This window comes from Felis catus, chromosome D1, assembly GCF_018350175.1.
Source record: "Felis catus isolate Fca126 chromosome D1, F.catus_Fca126_mat1.0, whole genome shotgun sequence".
In the NCBI taxonomy this organism is placed as follows: Eukaryota; Metazoa; Chordata; class Mammalia; order Carnivora; family Felidae; genus Felis; species Felis catus.
Window position 1 is genome coordinate 30,535,342 of NC_058377.1, and position 18,398 is coordinate 30,553,739.

Here is an 18,398-nt window from a genome sequence, read left to right on the forward strand (position 1 = left end):
GCCCTGGAGCCTTACATAAGGACCATATAATACCTACCTTCAAGTGAAACTCTAATCTTAGTTCATTAGATTTTTTCTCACCTCTAAGCCAGAAATCTTTTGTCCTACAACCCCTACGACAGACTTCTTTGGGAAGCCAGACTCACCAAACCAAGAAAAGAAGTGCTCTGGGAAATTCTGCAGAGTGTTTTCTAATCTGATCTTCTTCCTCTACCTTCAGTGTTACTGCCTTCTCATCTCTGCCTTTTCTTGCCCTAATGGAGTAGGTGGCGATTCTTCTCAGAACAGAATTGGCCCAGGGGAGAAACTCCTCTAGCCAAGAAGAGAAAGTGACAGCAACAGGTCCCAGAGAATATGTCTGTCTGGAGACGTTGAATGCCAGAGCAGTGAAACCTGACCTGGCCCCTGCCAGCCCCAGGTCTCTGGCAGGGTGCCCCCACTCTGTTCCCAAAGAGACAAGACAACTGGTGACTTCCTGCTCACTAGCCTGGCATTGTGTGAGCCATAGTCAGATTGACTCTTACTTATAGCATTGAGCCAGAACATTGGAGAAGGGGTCATTTTTGCAATAGGATCATTCCTCATACGGCAATAAACTTCTAGAAATGGAGCTTTAAGCCAAGAAGATGAGACTTGGGCTCCAAGGAATTAAGAAAGATAGTGATGATGGGCCTGGGGTGGGAAGGAGGGAGTACCAGGGAGCAGAACACATACAAGCATATAGTCTGCCTGGATCAAATGGTGGGCCCTGGTCAGTCTCCCACACTAAAATCTACCCTTATTACCTTTCACATCCCTCATGTCCCCCATTCAGCATCACCCACTTACCTCTTCAACCTCTGCAATGCTGCTTCCTCTGTGGCAATCACAGCATTGGCTCCACTCCAAAGACTGTTCCTTCTTAAGTCATTTTCTTAAGCAATTTCTGAAAACTAGAAAGGTAATGAATCTGGGGTCATACAGAGAGGCCAAGCCACTCAACCCCCTACCTCTAGAAATTTACACCTCCTAGAATGTAAGGAATTCTCCTATTACTATGTATAAGTCATGTTAAGACAGAAGATTATGCTTGGCCAGGGACCCAGAGCTGGCTTGCCTACATCTTGCCCTGCCACAGCCACTGTTAACTTCATGCCACCCCTGTAGTGTTCCCGCAGAAAGAGATGCCTATGTGGAGGGCAAAGCCAAGCCAAAGCATGCTCTTGAAGTTTGTGCTGCAAACCCTAAAACAACCCCTGGGGAGCAGTCTATACACATAGAGGTCTCCTTTGGCCAAGAATGAAGGCAGGTGTTCTTCCTTTTCTCTCTAGGTCTACACCCTCTTGACCAGAGAAGAAAGAGGACTCCAGAGAAAAGCACAAAATGAAAACAGAGCATTTTTCTTTAGGCCCCTGCCAGGAATCCACAAGTCAGGACACTTCACCAGTAGGAAAGGAAGAAAGTCGTAGGCTTCACAGTCCTAAGGAAAAGAGACCATACTTGTAGCACCTTGGCCCCAAACCATCCTTTCCCTTGGCCCATGGAAATAAATCTTTTTTTTCCACTTGTACATGAAATAAGGGAGGGTATAAGGGGGTAGAGGAATCCTGAAGCTTTCCCTGGTGTCCCAGGTAAGCTGAGTCCCTAGGTCAGTCATCACTTCCCTGCATAAACCTGTTAGGAATCTGACTGTATCTCCAGTGTCTTCAGGGTCCTCTTACTCTCACCTGAGCTAACATGATGAAAAGCCAAATTACTGATGCTGTGGGAGGCTTCAAATGGTGTTTCCTGTGGGTATTATTTCCAGCCTAATGTTGTATTAACATAGCTCTGCTTGGTGATTACTATATTATTATATATTAATATATATTAATCATAGGATAATGATGCATACTCACCTTGCTTCTCTCCTCAGTCAGTTAGATCCTACCTAAAGCCCAAGGCACAACACCTGCTTTCCCTGAATCTGTACCCCCATCCCACCCTCAGGGGTCAACCTTGGGCTTAGCACCCCTTCTTACAGGTAAAGTCAGAGGAGGATAATTTTGTGTGTGTGTGTGTGTCTATGTGCCAAGCTAACAGTGTCCAAAGCTGGAGTTTGGAGCCCACGAGTCTGGACTACCAATTAGCCCTCTTTCTTACCCTTAATTGGGGAAAGGTCTTGAAGGCAAAATAAGGTCCAGAAGAAATTAAAGATGGCTTTGATGGCTTTCTGGGTCCAGAAGAAGGAGAAAAAGACTGGAGCTATGGCAATTTGAGCCTTGTTAACTCATCCAAGTACTGATTTAGCATTACTTTGTGCCAGCATTCATTCATTCATTTAGTAAATATATGTTCAGCCTTTATTTGGCAAGTATTTTTTGAGGCAAAGAAAGAGATCCTGCCCTCATGGAACTTTATTTCTAAAATAGTTTCCATGACAGGCCTCAGAGATACAACAGTGAAAGGTTGTTGTTCTTTACCACTTACTGGAGACAGTCAAACCAGTCATTTAAGGGTGTGGTCCAGGTCCTCACTGGGACACTGACTTAGAAGGAGAGAAAGATACCCCAAAGGGAGAAGACTAACTCCCTGACATCAAGGAATATATAATCTAGTAAAAAAGAAGTACAAATGAACATATTACAACTGATGAGGCACCAAAGAACCAAGGGAATGTGCCACTGAAATGAGCCTGCTGGAGCTATCAGGGAAGATGTCATAAGAGTATCTGCTCCAAGGGGTCAAAGCCTATGCCTGTGATTTATACTTTTCCCCTGAAGGCCTGTGCCTTTCTTCAGGAGTCTTTGTATATCATGAAGGCCATTTATACATGCACACCCACAATATGACCAGGGCACAGACATAGAGTATAACGTCCAGACATAGGGTATAATGTCCAGACATAGGGTATAACGTCCTGTACTTAATGGCTATTAACCATGGTAGAATGAAAAGAAGGAAGCTAGTGGTGGTGATGATACCAGAGATAAGAGGATTTCCTAGGCAGGAGAATTGGTAACCTGGAGATAATATAAGCATATGCAAAGATCAACCCACACCAATTTATTCACAAGACATGTGCACTACAGGGAATTTGTTCATCTTACTCATCTTTGTATCCTCAATTAAGCACTCTACAAGATGGCTCTCAATGCTCTTGGACTTCTTGTATCCATGTTTTTATACAGTTCCCTTCCTTAGGGCTGACCAGTGTTTCCAACAGAGCTTTATGGATATGATGGTATACAACTTCCAGTGTTGGATCATAAAGGTATTGTGGCTTCTGCCTTTGTCTCCTGAATTACTCACTTGGAGGAAGTCCTTGCCATGGAGAGGAAATGAACACTCCCACCAGGAGCCAGAGCCATCTTGGCAACATGTGAGTAAGCCACTTTGGAAACGGGTCCTCCAGCCCCAGTCAAGGTTTCAGATGATGACAGCCCAGGCTGACACCTGATTATAATCTCATGTGAGACTCCAGGCTAGGACCACCTAGCCAAGCCACTCCTGAATTCCTGATCCACAGATACTATGAGAGATAATAAATGTGTGTGGTTGTTTTAAAGTTTGGGGATGATATGTTATGCAGCAGAAATAACCAATACATACCCCTAGTGTTAGCACAATTCTCAGGACACAGCAGGTGCTCAGGAAATATTTGATAATTGAATGAGTGAATGAATGAATGAAGCCTGTTAGCAGAGGAACTACATGTCAAACATTGTGACCATTGGTGGAAAAGGGGGAGTGGTCATAACCAGGAGAACAAATATTCAAAACTTGGAAAGATAATAAAACTTAATCCATAAATGTGCATGCTCAAGAAATGTCCTAGTGCTTCATTTTCTTTAACTCAAAGTAAATTGACTCAAAGCCACTATTGTTACCCAAGATCCCTTTCTACCCCTACTTCAGCTTCATTCAAGAATCTGAGAAAAGACCCCATATGGGGGAAGTGCCTCTACTCCCCAAGTCTATTAATAGTCACCTCTGACGCCTTCAAAGCCCACACACCCTGGCTCCTTAAAGCCATACTACTCTATAACTATAGGGACTTTCCTGGAAGTCTCAATGTCCAGAATATAGTCTCTTAGAAATACAATAAAGTCAATCTCTTCTGGAGTCCTACACTTCATTTAGTCATTCATTCAACACATATTTATTGGGTACTATATTAGGGGTCACCAGACAAAAAAGATCAATACAATATATAGAGAGATACACATATAGGGTTACATACAGATAGGTAGATGGATGGATGGATAGATAGATAATAGACGATACATAGATACATAGGTAGACACATATAGATGATAGATAAATAGATACACATAGATAATAGAAGATAATAGCTACATAGATAAATGATAGATGATAGGTAGGTAAGTAGATAGATGATAGATAGATAGATAGATAGATAGATGATAGATAGATTTAAAGGAACTGGCTCACATGATTGGAGCTGCAAAATCCAAAATCCCTAAGGCAGGCTATCAAATTGGAGACCTGGGGAAGAGCTGATTTTATAGCTCAAGCCAAAGGTAGTCTGCTGACAGAATTCCCTCTTTCTGGGGTGACCTCATTTTTTTTCTCCTAAAAAGAGAAGGCCTTCAACTGATTGGATGACCCACACACTTTATGGACTGTTATCTGCTTTACTTAAAATCTACCAATTTAAATGTTGATCCCATCTAAAAAGTACCTTGATAGCAACTTCCCGATTGTATTTGACCAAATACCTGGTTACCATGGCCTAGCCAAACTGACACATAAAATTAAACATCATAGCTGCCATTAACTGAACTAGGCATGAGGCTATAGTAGTAAACCAAAACAGACAAAATCTTTGGCCTGCTGGAGCTTTTACATTCCAGGGATGGGAAAATAAACAAATAGTCACATACATATATGCCAAGTAGTTCTGATGTTAAGAAGGAATATAAATCGGGCATAGTGAAAGAAACCACTGAAGGTTGCCATTCCTGAAAGGCTGGTTAGGGAAGGTCACCATGGGAATATAACGCTGGGCAGAGACCTAAATGAAGTGAAAAAACAAGTCATATGAGTATCTAGGCAGAAGAACCCTCTAGACTGAGCAAACAGCAAGTGCAAAGGCCCCACTTATCAGGAAGGTTGGGCATGTTTCACTCACTGCTGACACAAGAAGGACCCCTGCCCCAGCCCCACCCCTCTGATGTTCTCTTCCTACCTCTTCCATTCCCAGCAGAATTCCTCCAAGGAGCCCAGACTTTCAGGAGACAAAAGCTGGGAAGGAAATTTGTGAGCATGTTCTCTTTTGGCAATACAATCTGTCTAAGCAAGGGAACAGAATGTAAAAGACCTGGCTGCTTTCTTGGAAAGGAGTGGGGTGGGGAAAATATAACAAATAAGAAATTAATTTCTCAGAAAATCAAACAACCACAGGAACAGCTGCTCCCCACCCCACCCCCACTACCAGCTGGGGTCTTCAGGCAGATTTGGGGGTGAGGAAAGGGGAACCAGGGTAGGAGAAGCAAGAACTTTCTCAATTTTAGAACTTTCTGATTCAGAAGAATTCACAAATTTCCTGACAAAAATTAAACTGTAAACTAAACCAAACTGTAGGCTTCTCCTTCCCCAAGAAATCCAACATAGATTGGTGGGCTGAGCACTGTAAAAGGCAAAGGGGTAACTGTCCTTTCACACAACCTAAGAAACAGGAACCAAGAGCTCCCTGGAGAGAAAGCCACATGGCACCTGCTATACCTGACTCCAGCCTGGGGTCAGGCCCTGGGGGCTGAGAAGAAGCCTTCTGGAAGTCATCCCCAGACAGATTTGAAGCCATAGTGACCACTCCCCAAGGGACAGGGAGTCAGTAATGGGCAGTGGCCTCCATGATTAAGCCGTTATGGACTTAAGGTGGAAAGACTGGAGGAGAGGTTAACTGACATCCAATATCTTCTGTAAGAATACTGAGCCTAAAGCCAGAGACCTGGAGGGAGGCAGGAGAGGAAAAGGGGTCAGGATGGCTTAAGGCCAAATGGTCATGAAAAGACAGTATGGCTCCCCTGAACCTTTTCTCTCCCTCACCCTCTTACACTCCAGCTCCGACACCCACCCACACCCACACATGCACATGCACATGTACTCACACACACAGCCCCCAGAAAAGGTGGTATCCAGGAAATTGAAATCAGTTCCATTCAACAAATCTGTATCCATTAATTCTCTTCTCCATGCTAGGTACCCCACCAGTGCTGGGAACGCCAAGAGAAACAAAAGTCACCTCCTGCCCTCTAGAAGCTTACCCAAGGTTGTGGCATGAGAACTGGTGTGTCATTGTTATGAATAAAGTTTGATAAGAGTACAGAGGAGGAAAAAATTAATTCTGCCTAGGGGCTTGTGCAGGAGGAGCAGATTCCTCCCAGGAGGTGACATGTGACCCTTGGAGACTGAGTTGGGGTGTGCAAAGATAGCAGCTTTGTCAAGGGTGAATGGTAGTGCTCTTCCCAGAGTGGTCTCAAATGAGGCTGGGGAGGGGCCTGTAGTCCCATTATGAAAGAAATTGACCTTAAGGCAATTCCTTAAATTAAATATTACTAAACAGGGAAATGCTCCTATGAACCCTCAGCTGTATCATCAGCATGGGGTGAGGGTGCAGTAGAGGGGAAACGTTATCAAGGAGAACATGGAAGAGACTGGCAGTCCAGGTCAGTGGTCCTGCAAGAAGATTTGCCAGCCCCTGTGAGGATGGAGAAGAGAGGCATATCTAAGCAAGATTTCATTTGGGATACCTAGGGTTGGGGAACAGCCAAATAGGGCAGATGGGGGCATAGAGCACCCAAAGATCACTCTCAGGTTTCTGATTTGGTTGGAAGAAAATAGGCTAAAACATGAGCCCCATGAGGGCAGGGCTAGATCTATCTCATTCACTGTCATCCCCTAGCCCTAGCACAGTGACCAGTAATAGAAGGCCCCAGTAATGTTTATGGACCAAATGAGCAGAGGAATAAAGGCAGAGTGGTGAAAAGGAACAGTCAACTTGCCTGGCACTTTTGGAACTGCTATGCAATCCCTCCTAGGAACAGCTGTGTTTCACAAAAGGGCACTTAACACACAGGAAGGGCCCACTGCTGACAGAATTCTGAGCATCACTGTAGAAAACATTTCTAGTTGGTGGGATCTGCCACTTGCTCCTGCTCTGCCTAGCTTTCAGACTAGGGTCCAGTGGTGAGTGAGAGCAGCAGACTCTGTAGTGAAATGAAAGCTGTCAGGAGGCAGAAGGTACAGTGACCACAGCAGAACAGGCAAGAAGAGAAAAGCAAAAGAACTCAAATCTATTAACAGCAGGAAATCCTTAACTGGGTCTGAGGCCAAGAAAGGGATTTGCAAAGAAAATTCTATTCACGGCGTATTTCCTTCTTATCACAGTAAATGGTCTGCCAAAGTGGTATTGCTCTGTATTAAAAACGTGCTATCCTTTCAAAATTGCACACAGACACCCATGCATTGTATCTGCTGTGTGTACATAGAGAAACATATCCATAGCTCCCATTCATAAATGCAGGGCCTGAGGTGTTCTGATTGAGGTGGGGTGGGAGAGCAATTTCTGTAGTAGAAACACTTGTCCCTGATGCAGGGTTCATACAACAATTGTGGATTATCCTAGAACTTGTGCTTCTGGATAAGTTCCATTCCTTCCCTTTTTAAAGATATTTTAATTTATTTAAAAAGTATTGACTCCCTTTTCCATTGGTGTATAATTATGTGAGTTTTTACATATGTATAGATTCATGAGACCACTACCATGACCAGGACACCTAAGCTGGTCACCCCCCAAAAAACTCCTTCAACCCTCACCTATTCCCTCATCCCTACCCCTCACAACCATTGATTTGTCTTCCATTACTATCATTTTGCCTTTCCCAGCATTTCAAAAGCATACAGTATGTAGCCTTTGAGACTGGCTTTCTTACTCAGCACAAGGGTTTGGATATTCTCGGAGCTGTTACCTGCACCAGCAGCCCATGCTTTCTGTCTAGTTGTGTTCCACAGAATGGAGGGACTACAGTGTGCTCCCCTGCTCTTCTAGTCCACTTCATAAACCCTTAGTACCTTTCTCACAAAGTGGACTGAGAAAGAAAGAAGGAATGACCCACTGACTTTTCATCTTCTTTCACTCAGTAAGTACTGTCTGGGCCTCCAAAATGTGCCTGCCACTGTTCTATGCCTGGAGATGCACAGTGGAACAAAGCAGGCAGCACTCCCTGCCTTTGTGGGACTATAGTTCAAGAGCACCATGAACATATAAGCTAATGGTATGGGATGGTAAGAGGTGATAAGTGCAATGGGGAAAAGCAGAGAGGAGCAAGAGGAGTCAGAAGTGTGGGGAAGAGCCTGGGTTTAGAAATGGAGGAGACATTCAAGGACTTGAAGAAGACAGACTGTGCTTCTCTGGTTCCTGAAGAGCAGCCTGGCAGAGGAAGACACCTTTGTGAGGGAAAGGTCTGGAGGGTTCTGTGGATGCAAACTAAACAATGTGGCAGGATTTGGGAGAAAAGCTCAACCACCACCATGCCCCTACAGCTCCCTGTCACTGCAACATCTCAGAACATCCAGGATAGCTAGTGTGTCTCAATCATCTCTTAATAGCCAAGTTCAGAAGAGGTTCTTAAAGTAGACTCAAGCATGTGCTCATGGTGGGGAGCCTTTGGCAGGCTTCCCTGAGCCCCATCATGACAGCCAAACCTGAAAACAACTCACAAACTGAAAGACTCCTGGGTCCTGACCCAAGAGACTTTTCTCTGCTCCCAGGAAACTGGTATTTTTGTCACACTCTGCCAGCACTGCCTTAAGCCAAGGAGCCAATAGGGTACATCGGGGGTCAGAAACAACGTGAATCCTGGGGGCACAGGCCCCATGAAGCTGAGGTCATAGGGACAATTGAGTCTAGCAGGCATCCCTCAAGAAAGCTCTTATTAAACTCTTCTCCTAGAAGCAGTCAGAAGAGCACTGATCCATGCCTGAACCATTGGCTAGGGTTCCAGATCTCATTAGCATTTACAAAAATTGAATTAATCCTCCCCTGAAAATCTGGTGGTTATTGATTTTTATTTTTAACTCTTGTTTTATGAAGATAAATAAAGTGCTTTCAGCAGCACAGATGTTCCCAGAGGTGCAGAAAAAACAGGAGAGAGGGGAACCAGGTGTTCAGACAGATCAAAGGATTTCTTGTGGCCTGGACAATCGGTCCTGGGAACAAGATAGTATGCCAGAATGTGGCCAGTCAACTGATCAGGAGCACAGAAGATGCCCAAAGAGGACATAGAGACCCAAAACTCTAGTGCCCCAGTTAGGACCATCTGCAGCTGGTAGAGACAGCTCTGATTCATCTTAATCACATGCAAGTTAAAAATAAACACCAATAACCAGTGCCTGGAGAAAGGGGGTGAAATTTTGAGGTGCAAATGAAGTGGGAAGTCCCAAAGCTAGGCAATAAGAGTGCCCAATCTTTGATCTCCTCAGCATACCTGGCCTGAGAACAATGTGGAGGCCGCCCACCAGCCCCCATACCTCTGAGGAACCAGCACAAACAGCAGCTACCAATTTTCCAGCGCTGGGAGTGTGATGTCCTATTGCATCCAGCACCTTCACAGTCAGCAAAGGTATGCTGGAAAAACTTGGATCCCGGTGGTAGAAGCTCAGCCATGTCCCAGCTCACATAGCTGAGTCATAGACCTATAACACCTCAGTTAAAAGACATGATACAGGTACAACGCCCAGAAAAGTCATGGTGCATAATAGGTGCCAATAAGAACTTCTCTTTCATTCATGTTCTGCTTCTCTCAGAACACAAAATTTACCACTTAAAAAGTTGGTTTAAATTATAGAAAATAAAAATCTTAATTAAACATCTCATACTAAATCAGGTGCCAAGGACTGTACAGGAATATGTGAGATCCTTGGAATACATATTAAATAATAAGTTCCCAACCCCTACCCACACAGAGCTTAAGAAATCAAAGAGGGGTTTCATGGCCACTGAGCATGAGAGAAACTAGTTGATAAAGGCTGTGTTATCCACTTCCATGTAGATATTGCTGTTCGGCTCAGATTCTGTCCTTCCTAGAAGTAATGGTGAGATGGGAGGAGAAAGGCAGTTGCCTTTCTGTATTTTCTGCCTATGTGCCAGGCATTTCCACCTACAATATCATATTTGATTGTCACAGGTTTGCACATGAGGAAATCGGAATTCAGATGAGCAGGGGGACTTGCTCAAGCCTGGGAATCAGCCTATCATCCAAGACCCTTGGTTGCTGCTCATCCCACCCAGACATGCAGTTAAGAGAACCTCAGTCCAGAAAAGAGATGAACTAACTTACTGTGATTGACTCACTGTGGCAGCTTGGCAGCAGAGCCCTTTCCTGACAGGGCTCCTTCAGGGCTCCAGCCCCTCAGAGCACATCCAGGATTCTCTAACTTGCCCTCATTACCACAAACTCCCTGAGCCCCTTTCCTCATGTGGTTCCGCTCAGCTTCCAGCGGACTTTTCTCCACTCAGCTCCAGAGCCCACGGGTCTGACAGTCTCCCAAGCCACCACCACAGCCCCTGGGGGGCAGCAGGGGCCTGAGGGAGGGCTCAACCCACTGTCCCTCTGCTGTGGAGCCAGCTCACCTCTGGGGATAGGAGAGACCTATATCTGTAGAGAAATCTTCAGTATCTCGTCCTGGTATGGGGGATCAGATGCAGCAATTGGCTGATTAGGAAAACTGCATTAACATCCAGTCAAAACAGCTCCTTAAAACAAGCTTTGACAAAATTGTCACATTAGATGTTTCTGAATAAAGTCAGCCGGGCGGCTGGCAGAGCACAATTCTATATCATTTTGACAGCCTGCGTTAAGAAGCTGCAGGCACCACCGGGAAATTACCTCCAAGCGAAGTCCAAATTATAGCCAATGCAGCATATTCAATCTTTGGTGGGTGAGGGGCTGCCAGGGAAGGGGCTTGGAGGGCAGAGGATGGACATTTTTCTCCCCTCTCTTCCCACAGTCAGGAGTGGAGAGGCTCCACTGCCTGCTGGGGAAGCAAAATGGATTTTAGTGCAGCTAGGGAAGACTCTTCTTCCTTCCATCTGAGTAGGAGTCCTCGTGCCTGCACTTCTGTCTGGGCTCCCAAGTTCGGGGCCTGGGAAATCCTGGATGTGGAGGCTGTAAGTCCAAGTCTACCTCCCTCCTTCTGTTCTTAATGAGCTGTTTGATCCTGGCAACTTACCTTTCCTCCCTGGCCTTCCATTTTTCTTTCCTGGAAAAAAAAAAAAAAAAGAATGAAATCAATGTTTTGTACACTGTGCTCCTTAGATCTCCAGAAAGTGTCCCAGAGTGATCTGATGGGAGGATACGTGGAGAAGGCAGAATTCTTTCCATCCTCAACTATGCATTAACTGAACTGCTGCTGTTTTTATCCGTTTTATATGCTGTGCATCTAGGGAAGATGCCATTGAAGGGAAGTTTCTGTTGCTAATTTAAAAAAAAAGGAAAAAGGAAGGAAGGAAGGAAGGAAGGAAGGAAGGAAGGAAGAAGGGAGGGAGGGAACTAAGGAAAGAAGGAAGGAAGGGAGGGAGGGAGGGAGGAAGGAAGGAAGGGAGAGAGGAAGGAAGAGGGGAAGGAAGGAAAGAGGGAAGGAAAGAAGGAAGGAAGGAAGGAAGGAAGGAAGGAAGGAAGGAAGGAAGGAAAGAAAGAAGGAAGGAAGGAAGGAAGGAGGAAACCACCAGCAATCAGGAATAACCAGACTTCAAATTGCTCTAATAGTCTGTGCTTAAAAGACCACATATTCTAGTGCTCATGGTATGTCTTTTCCAGAAGTAATCATCCTCATAGGCTTTGGGCAAGTAAGGCAACCTGTGCATTTTGCATTTTTCCAAATAGGGAGATCTGATGGCCTGAGCTTTGTGGCCCCTAGAAGAGGGGAGGTAGTGAGAGCTAGGACCTCAGCCCTCCTGCATTCTCCTATCCTTGCAGCTCAGGAAGGAAGCCTGAGCTCTGTGGGCCTCCGCCCCACCCCCATCTGCAGATGTGAGAATACAATCTGATGGAGCAGGCTGGGTTGGAAGACACTTGAGGGAGGAAGATGCAAAAGGGCGTGAGGGCTCTGAATATTCATGTTGCTAATTAAGCAACAGCTAATTGGAAAATGTTGGATTTTATTAAGACCTCAGACTTATATCTTTGCAACAGTCACCAACACAATAACAATTATCTAATGGGCACTTTGGGTTCTTTCCAGAGTTGCTTTCCTCTCTCCCTGGCTATTAATGTGCAGGAGAGAGCAAGCCAGTGAGCAGATGAGGCCAAGGGAGCTAGATTTAGAGCTTGGTTTGTGCAACCTAGAAGCAAAACAGTGGACTGGATGATGGCCTATGGAGACTCCTTCCACATCATCATGAGTGGAGCTGCGAAAGGAAGGATAGAGGGATGTTCTGTCTTCTCTGCACCCAGGATTCCTGAGATTGGAGGGGCAGAGAAACATGTGCAACGAATATATTTGCTAACCTCAAAGGTGGAAGGAAGATTCCACACTGAGCACGATGCCTTTCACTCAGCAGAGAGTCAATAAAAATTAGTGGCGCTGATAGGAGCAAATAGGCTTTAGGATAAAGTTCCTAGAGGGAGGTCTGCAGTCTCACTGACTTGCTCTCTCATGGAGCTGGGTACCAGTTATTCCTCAAATCCTGGGAAAACATTTCTCAAGGTCTATGCCAACTGGAAGCATCGAAAGTAGCTCAGAAGTGAGGGAAACTCAAGTCTACTAATTTAATTTCCCTTCCCTGTAGAAAGGAAGAAACACTGCCTTAAAAGGAAAAAGTATAAAAAGTAAAGAATACCCTGGATCCTTTGAAAAATGTCCAATATGACACTGATATTACATTCGAGGGCAAAATGTGATCATACCTTCTCTACCTTCAGATTTGCTAAAACAAGGTAGGATATGAAGTAGAACAGGGAGGGGCTGTCCTGGAAGCCCCTTTCTTGTGTGTGACAGTATCAGAGCTCAATCCTACCACAAGCACACAGTTCCACCTGTATTGTAGAAATGACAGAGAAGGAGGAGTAATAAACGCTGAGTTAGAAAATAAGAATTGCACATTGGAATCAGGGAAGGGAAGTGGCCATACATACCTCCTGATGAGTCATGTATTTGATTAATCCACCGCTTTGCAGAATAGCCATCATCACCAGTAACAGGTGGCTACTTCTCTGGCTCCTAAGACACAGTGGGGGAAAACAGGGGCCCCTGAATTAGGAGCAGGATGCAGAGTTGTTCTTGTGTCCCATCCAAATGAGAGGTGATTCCCTTCCCCCACATTCCACTGCAGACCACCACCACCCTCTCTCTATCACCACTACTTTTCCCAGCCCAGGCCACAGGCCTTCTAACATGGCCTTCAGGTAGGTCCTTTCAGGGATGGTCTTCCTCAGGCAAATGGGGCATGCCTGAAATCTCACACAAGCACCAGGTGAGGAAGAACTGGAACACAGGTTCAGGCATGGCCAGGAGACACTGGATCCCTGCAGCAGGTAAGAGTGCTTCTGGCCAGGAAACAGAAGCAGTCAAGACAGGAGCATCTTGAGGAATGATTCACTATTTGAGGGACTTTTTCATGAGGAAAGGATCAGCAGAGGCCTAAACTCTCAAAATATCTCATTAGTTTCCTTTTTTTTTTTTCAACTGTGGCAAAGATTTATTTTTATTGGCAAGGAAAAATGTTTGTTATATTAAATCAAAAAGCAAGTTGGAGGGGAGCCTGGATGGCTCAGTCAGTTAAGCATCTGACTTCAATCCAGGTCATGATCTTGCAGTCCATGAGTTCAAGCCCCACTTCGGGCTCTGTGCTGACAGCTCAGAGCCTGGAGCCTGCTTTGGATTCTGTGTCTCTCTCACTCTCTGCCCCTCCCCTGCTCACACTCTGTGTGTGTGTATCTCTCTCTCCCTCAAAAATAAATAAACATTAAAAAAAATTATAAAAAAGCAAGTTGGAGAGCAGCAATTTCTATGCAGATTAAAAGCAAACAATATATTTCTTTAAGGTTTTTTTCCTCATTGGTTTGCTATCTGGAGGATAGGCCAGATTGCTATCTGGGAAAGGCCTTATGTCCCTCCTGTAGAATCTAGTTTGAGATGTAGTGTTACTTCTGCCCATGGTTCTCTTACCTCTATCATCAAAAGCTTATCGAGAAAAACACGTTGATGAGGAGACCGGGAACCCTCATGCACTGTTGGTGAGAATGGCAGTTGGTGCCACCACTATGGAACACAATATGGAAGCTCCTCAAAAAATTAAAAACAGAACTACCATATGATCCAGCAATCACATTTCTGGGTATGTATCTGAAAGAAACAAAAACATTAAATTTGAAAAGGCACATTTGTTGTGACATTATTGACAATAACCAAAATATAGAAGCAACCCAAATGTCCATCCATAAATAAATGGACAAAACACATGTGGTATATATATAGTGGAATATTATTCAGCTGTAATAAAGAATAAAATCTTGCCATTTGTGACAGTATGAGTGGACCTTGAGGGCATTATGCTAAGTGAGATGAGTCAGACAGAGAAAGATAAGTACTATATGATCTCACTTATATGTGGAATCTAGAAACACAAATAAAAACAAAACAAGCTCATAGATACAAAGAGTAGATTGATGGTTATGGAGGCAGGGGAGGCAGGGAGTAACATGGGTGAAGGGGGTCAAGGGATACAAACTTTCAGTATAAAATAAATAAGTCAAAAGGATGTAATATACAGTTAATAATACACCGTAACATATTAGAAAGTTGCTAAGAGAGTAAATATTACTTACAAGTTCTCATCATAAGAAAAAAGAAGTTTCCTAATTTGTATGGTGAAAGATGTTAACTAGATTTTTTGTAGTGATCATTTCTCAACATACACAAATATCAAATCATTATGTTGTACACTTGAACCTAATACAATGCTATATGTCAATTATATCTCAATAAAAATTAGTTAATTAATTTCTAAAAAAGAAAAAAGATGATGGATAGATGGGTTGATGATAGATAATAGATGATGATAGATGTAGATACAGTTGTGACAAGAGATGATAGATACAGATATACAAAACAATGCAAAAGCTCAATGCTTAACAATATTTAAAGCACTTTCCCAGAATATTTTTAAGGCACTTCTCTGTCTTTCCTTAGAGGCTGTAAAGGTTGCAGGGCAAATGCTCTTATGCCTATTCCCACCGATGAGGAGCATAACACCCAGAGAGGAATGTTATTTGCTCCAGATGGCACAATGCAGAGTTTTTTGTCTTCTGATTGACTTCTCTCTTAATTCAAGAGAGCAATTAGTTATTAGCATTTCTTTTTTTAAATGCTTATTTATTTTTGAGAGAGAGAGAGATTGAGAGAGAGAGCTCACAAGTAGGGAAGAGGCAGAGAGAGAGAAGGGGACAGAGGATCTGAAGCGGGCTCTCTGCTAACAGCAGAGAGACAGATGCGGGGCTCAAACTCACGAACGGTGAGATCATGACCTGACCGGAAGTCAGATGCTTAACTGACTGAGCCACCCAGATGCCCCAGTCAATAGCATTCCTGATTCCCAGCTAAGGACTGGGAGCAGAATACAACAAATTCCGTCAAGGACGGAAGCATAGCTACAACATCTGTGGGGATAATGCTGTATCTAAAGCCAAGAGGAGTCACAGATGTGAAGTTTTGCTAAGTTTCCAGGGTTCTTCTGTGTCATTCTCTCAAGGTTCAGAGGAGCCCTCTAACCATCTGTGCATCCTGTGGCCTGCTTGTGGATATACCTCAGCACTTTGGAGAAGTCCCAAGGGAGGCTCCTACTCCCATGGTTACACACACCTACCTGTCCAGCCTTCCCGGAGCCACTGTCATCTCGCTGCCTGCCCCATTTTAGGAGCAGATTAACTAGTGAAGGAGTTGCCTCATGGTCTGCCAGTCACAAGGCTAAGAGAGAAAAATGAAGATATTTATACTTTTCCAGCAATTTGTATCAATTACTACAGTGTCAGCATCATCCAGGGGTGGTTTCCTAGCAGGACAGACCGTGGATCTTAGGACCCCCTGGGACTAGCTCAGTGATGTCTGCCCTTATCTGCCCTCAGCCCCAGCAATAATCTCTCAACCCCTGATGTTCTCGGGATAAGGGCTCCAGTGAACTGACCCAGTAAACTCTGGCCCAGACAGTGGGGTGAGGAGAAGCCAAATCTGTCACTTAAAGACTCAGAGGATGAGGCCAGGGACATGTGAGACAGCATGGGGGCAGCTTGTGTCTGCAGTCCTTTCCTGAAGACCCCCTGTGGGGCTGCTGCCTGGACCTGCTTTCCTACTTGGTTGCTTGGGCTATGAACCATGGTGTCCCCATCTGCAGGTGGCAAGAGTACATAGCGACCAGGGTCCATGGAGGAAAAGTGCCTGGACATCTTTGTACATAGTGCGTTAGTCAAAAGCTTCCCATAAGGTCTGGGGTTGGTCATAATCCCAGGCTCTGCTGCACTACAGAAACTGAGCCTGGCTCGTACTTAAAAATCTTGGGGAGGTGGGCTCAAGCAGTGGATATCAGTGAAACTGGGCACGGAAATGAGGGTGCTTACATGAGAGTGAGGGTCAAAAAAAGGGGAGAGGGCATGACACAGAGGGTCACACTAGACAGAAGTGAGGGCAGCTGCCTCCACCAGCGCAGAGGGAAGAGCAGCAAGGCCATGCCCATGTGGCTCCCTGCCGTGGGATACAGGCATCCTAGCCAGAAGCCTGTCCTCACTGCAGGCAGTCTGGCGCCAAAGCCCATTCCCCCCACCATATCAGGCTGCCTCAGAGGAATCCGCAGGGAGAAAAAAAGAGCCATTATTTTCCCAATTTCCACGTTTTCTTCTTTTTCTTCTCTGCATGACCGTGTTTCATTGAGAGGAGATAGCCAAGCCAGATGAGGCCCTGTCTCTCCCCACTGCCCTGTCTCTCCCCACTGCCAGCTTCACCCACCACCATCACCACCACCCGCCCTAGGGCTGGATCCAGACTGCTCTCCTGGGGCCTGGAGCAGATCTGCTTCCCAGACACAGATATGGAACCGCTTGCTTTGTGCCCCTTTGGTGGCACAGTGTTAATAGCTGTCCCCATCCCACCTACACTCTGAGCTCCTGAGGACAGAGCCTCTCTTTCCTTCTCTATTCTCCCACAGGGTGTCGGGCAGCAATAGCTAATGCAGGGTTCTCTCCTTTCAGCAAGTGTGCATCCGGTCTCCCAGGTGGCAGCCACAGTGCCAGGCACCAAGGATCCCAACATGAAAGGTTTCAGACCCTGGTTGACTGACGCTTTAGCAGAAAATGCTGGGGGAGGCCAGAGAGACCTTAGCCTGCCCTATTTCTCTGTCTCTTCACCATCAATAATGAAAGACCCAGGAGCAGACTCCCCCAACACTTCCTTAGCCCAAGCAACCAAGTAGGAAAGCAGGTCCAGGCAGCAGCCCCACAGGGGGTCTTCAGGAAAGGACTGCAGACACAAGCTGCCCCCATGCTGTCTCACATGTCCCTGGCCTCATCCTCTGAGTCTTTAAGTGACAGATTTGGCTTCTCCTCACCCCACTGTCTGACTGTCTCCCTGCCAGGCCTGGGTTTCTGCTCCCTCTGAGTCACCCTGACCCCAGCTGCCACTATCAGCAGGCTCTGTCGGCCACGGCCGTCTTTTCCTGGTAAGTGACAGGTCTGCTACATCACTGCAGCGCGGCAGCACACTGCGTCCTTGAAGATTTTCTCCTGCCTGCAGTGCATGCACGTGGCTGTCCCCTTGCCCTCTGCAGCCATCTCCACACTCTGCGACCACTCTGCTTTTGCCACCCTGAACCCCCAACATCTGGGGGACACCTGAGTCACCTCAGCCCCGGCTACACCACAGCTACATGTTTAACCTTGGCAAACCTCTGACCCTTTCTAATCCTGTTCTCTCACCTGCAAAATAGCAATAACAATGCATCCTCACCCACGTCACAAGATTACTGGGAGGTGAAATGAGATCACGTATGCGGATTTACAAACTACTGTAAGATTCTGGTTATTATTATTCTCATTCCTGTCCTACAACACATCCCAAACCTGAGCATCATAAAGCGGGACTGAGGGCAATTTCAATGCCTAAGAACTGTCACCTCCTACCTTCCCCAGTCACATTCTACTGGAGTCTCTCATGGCTTAAATCCAGCAAGCTCAGTTCTCCCAGGTCTTAACATGCAGAAAGAATATCAAGGCCCTACGTGGTTGTGATGGTTAATTTTATGTATCAACAGGATGCCCAGTTATTATGTGTGTCTGCGAGGGTGTTTTTGAATGAGATCAACATTTGACTCTGTAGACTGAGTAAAGATGATTGATCTCCCTAATGTGGATGGGCCTCATCTAATCAGT